General features: G+C 44.3%; 1 non-coding gene across 1 annotated transcript; it reads right to left on the reverse strand.

Annotated features, from left to right (window-relative positions):
• Window positions 1-2554: 2554 nt before the first annotated feature.
• On the reverse strand, window positions 2555-2687 carry LOC131810689 (small nucleolar RNA SNORA70). The gene has a single exon (XR_009345668.1). It is a non-coding gene; the product is annotated as a small nucleolar RNA SNORA70 (small nucleolar RNA).
• Window positions 2688-4236: the final 1549 nt, after the last annotated feature.

Raw genomic sequence — 4236 nt, forward strand, 5'->3', positions numbered from 1 at the left:
TTTTTCTTATTTATTCTTATCAGCTAAAACTTTGTCCAGATCAGTCCTATAATGTGTGGGAAGATCATATAGATTTATCAAGAAAATAAACAGTCTGGTGTACTTGAGGTGTGTTAAATTCTCAGCGGAAGGGCAGTTGGGTGGCTCAGTTGATTAAGAGACAGAATCGATTTCTGCTTGGATCATGATCTTAGGGTTGTGAGATGGAGTCCTGCGTCGGACTCTGATCAAAGCGAGTCTGCTCGGGATTCTCTCCCTCTCCCTCTGCCCCCCACCCCCAACCCCTGCCCCATACGCACGAGCTCGCTCTCTCTCTTTCTCAAATACATAAATAAATATTTTTTTAAAAAAGAGAGAGGGAGACAGTGAGAGAGGGAACACAATCAGGAGTAGTGGGAGAGGGAGAAGCAGCCTTCCCGCTGAGCAGGGAGCCTGATGTAGGGCTCAATCCCAGGACTCCGGGATCATGACCTGAACCAAAGGCAGATGCTTAACAACTGAGCCACCCAGGTGCCCCTAAATAAATAAAATCTTAAAAAAAAATAAAAAAGAAAGAAATTCTCAGGAAAAACATCAATATGGGGGCGCCTGGGTGGCTCAGTTCTTAGGCATCTACCTTCAGCTTGGGTCATGATCCTGGAGTCCTGAGATCAAGAGCTGCTTCAGGCTCCCTGCTCTGCTTCTCCGTCTCCCTCTGCTGCTCCCCATGCTTGTGCTCGCTCTCTCTGTGTCAAGTAAATAAATAAAGTCTTTTTAAAAAATCAATATGTTTGAAGTTTTATTGTTACCTAGCAAAGTAAATCCACATCTCCAATACAGTATTTGCTTTGGATATTATAATCCACGAGAAAACAAAGCAAAAAAGGAAAGAAAAGGAGAGATAATATAATAGTTATGTGCTCAGTATTACAACTGTAGCTGGAGGGGCGCCTGGCTGGCTCAGGGGGAAGAGCGTGCAACTCTTGCTCTCAGGGTCATGAGGTGGTTTTTTTGTTTGTTTGTTTTTGTTTTTTTAAGATGTATTTATCTGACACAGAGAAAGAGAGCACAAGAGCACAAGCAGGAGGAGCGGCAGGTAGAGAGAGAGGGAAAATCAGGCTCCCCTCTGAGCAGAGAGCCTGACACAGGGCTCAATCCCAGGCTCCTGGGATCATGACCCAAGCCTAAGGCAGACGCTCAACCAACTGAGCCACCCAGGTGCCCCATCAGGGTTGTGAGTTCAAGTCCCATGTGGGGTGCAGCAATCACTTGAATAAAAATATGTAAATAAATAAATGTAACTTGGAACTTAATTTATGACATTCATATAAAGGTAGCTGACTTACATGGTTTGTTGTTGGTGGTGGGTTTTTTTTTGTTTGTTTTTTTACTTTGTCAGTTCTGTGATGTTATGTGGGTTACAAGCCAAATCCTATTCTGTATTAATGTTGTGTCTGCCCTTGAGTTTTAAGTCAGTTGACAGACCCTGTAGGTTTTGATATAACTTGCTGAGGAAAAAAAAAAAAAGTCCTAAGTAACAATGACCCTGTTTCCACATTTATATATTTCTCGTTTAAGGAGTCAAACAAACAAACAAACAAACAAAAAACCTCTGTGGACTTTATCCTAACTCTCCCAAACAAAAACACATCCGATGTGAAGAGCTTTCCTCAGATGACAAAGCATTTTCACATCGGTTCTCTCCTTTTATGGGATCTTCAAAACAGCCCTGTGGGATAGATGTGGCATGTGCGGTATGGATATTTGATAGATAGTTCCTGAAACCAATTTGGTGAATGTTTATTGAACAACTACTGTTTGCCAGGCACTATTTTAGGTAATGACCATTTGGTGGCACATAAACCACACCAAGATCCTGCCAAAAACGTTTAAAGGACATGCCCAAGAACACAGGAAGTAAATCCAAACCTTTCGGCCGGTGTACTCTGTCATCAGTCTCCTATTAAGTTGGAAAAATGTAGCGTGGATCACTTGTGTTTCCTGATGGTATCTCAGCCTAAGTGGCATCTCTTGGACACACTCGTTCAACCATAGCTCGTGGCATTTGCGTGCCTGTATCCTGGCTTCTGGTCTTCCACTGGGTGAACTATTTCTTTCTACCTAGCGATCTAGCTATCTATTGTTTTTGGACCAGAAGTAGGATTTATTGATGGGCATGAATAAGCAGGGGGTGATGCCGAGGTTCTCATGAGCTCAGGGCATGCCGTTTATTCAGAGGGGCCACCATTAGTGGTGTATTTGACTCCACGGCCACCCAGGATGGGCTTTTCAGCCACCATGTCTGTACATCCATTTACAATAAACCCAGTAAAACCCCACTTCTTGAAGATGTGGCTCTTCCTGCTGTGGCCAGGGAATTTGAACTTTGCCCTGGTTAGAGCCTCAATCACATGCCTCTTGGTAGCTCAGTCACTTGTTCTGCAGGTTGACACGGATGGACGTGATGACCTGGTGGATGTGGACCCTGATCACTGTGCCCTAAGGCTTTCCAAAGGCACCTGCTTTACTGTCTGGGGCCTGGACGGGGGAGAGCATGAGGTCAGATACGAATGTCCACTGTCTCCAAGGTCCCTTGAAGCAACTCATACAGGCAACAGGCTGCACATACTACCAAGGAGGGCACTGTTTACAGCCATTGCACACTGGGCCCCATGGGGAAAGAGCACATTCGGCTTAATTGGCTGCAGACAGATGAACCATTTTATATGCTCATCCAAAGCCAGTTCCTTCCTGTATGCAGGCACTGCATTCCTTCTCCCCTACTTAAGAACATAGATCCAGTCAAACTCTCCTGCCCACATCAATTGTCTACTGTATAAGCAGAGTTATAAAAAGGTATTGTAGGAGTGCCTTGGTGGCTTAGTTGGTTAAGCGTCCAACTCTTGGTTTTGGCCCAGGTCATGATCTCAGGGTCGTGGGTTCAAGCCCCATGTTGGGCTCTCTGCTCAGCTGGGAGGCTGCTTCTCTCTTTCCCTCTGGCTGCTGCTCTCTGCTCGTGCACACTTTCTCTGTGCCAAATAAAGAAATAAAGTCTTTTTTTTTTTTAATAAAAAGTTCAAATATTCAGAGGATTTGTCAAGAAAAACAAAAACCCAAAAACTTGTTCTGTTTTTCTCCAAAAGGTAGAAATATGACCAATGGTTAGAAACATTCAGCATGGGCGCCTGGGTGGCTCAGTGGGTTGAGCCGCTGCCTTCGGCTCAGGTCATGATCTCAGGGTGCTGGGATCGAGTCCCACGTCGGGCTCTCTGCTCAGCGGGGAGCCTGCTTCCTCCTCTCTCTCTGCCTGCCTCTCTGCCTGCTTGTGATCTCTCTCTGTCAAATAAATAAATAAAATCTTAAAAAAAAAAAAAGAAAAAAAAAAAAAAAAAAAGAAACATTCAGCATGACGGGCGCCTGGGTGGCTCAGTGGGTTAAAGCCTCTGCCTTCGGCTCAGGTCATGATCCCAGGGTCCTGGGGTTGAGTCCCACATCGGGCTCCCTGCTCCAAGGGGAGTCTGCATCTTCCTCTCCCTCTGCCCTTCTGCATCCTCCCCCTCCCCTGCTCATGCTCTCTCATGTGCGTTCTTTAATAAACAAATGAAATCTTTAAAAAACAAAACAACATCTACCATGATATTTGTGCAAATAATTTCAATATCTCCAATATAATAGATGTTACACTTTTTCAAAATAAGAAAGGAGATATGGGGGTGCCTGGCTGGCTCCCTATGGTTGAGCACGTAACTCTTGATCTTGGGGTCATGAGTTCAAGCCCCACATGGGGCATAGAGCCTACTAAAGAATAAATAAATAAGAAGAAAAGAGATATGTCTTTTTAAAAATGTAGTACTCTTGGACCTCTGAAGGAAGTCAAATATTCATGATATATCCTCTGTGCCAGCTACTGATGCCCTCATATCGCCGGAAATAAATCTCACGTCAAATAACTGGTTTTCGAAGGAAATGGCCTTTTGTTCCTCAGCTATATTTAAGTTCTACATCAGTGAGTTTCAGGAGGTGTGAGAAAGTTCCACAAGGTAGATGTACCAGAATGCCCTAGGATTCTGACATTCTGCTGTAGGGAGAATGTCAGGCGCCAAATGAATCACTACAGAAAAAATCAGGGTAACTGACAGAAGCACATTGTGTTCTGGGACAAGGGAAAAACAGTTTAAGACTACATAAGCTAGCCAGTGCATCATTTCATGAGTATTAGGAAACACAAACAACTGTATGATATTCTAGGCTGCATCC

The sequence above is a fragment of the Mustela lutreola genome, chromosome 10 (genome assembly GCF_030435805.1).
Source record: "Mustela lutreola isolate mMusLut2 chromosome 10, mMusLut2.pri, whole genome shotgun sequence".
Classification (NCBI taxonomy): Eukaryota; Metazoa; Chordata; class Mammalia; order Carnivora; family Mustelidae; genus Mustela; species Mustela lutreola.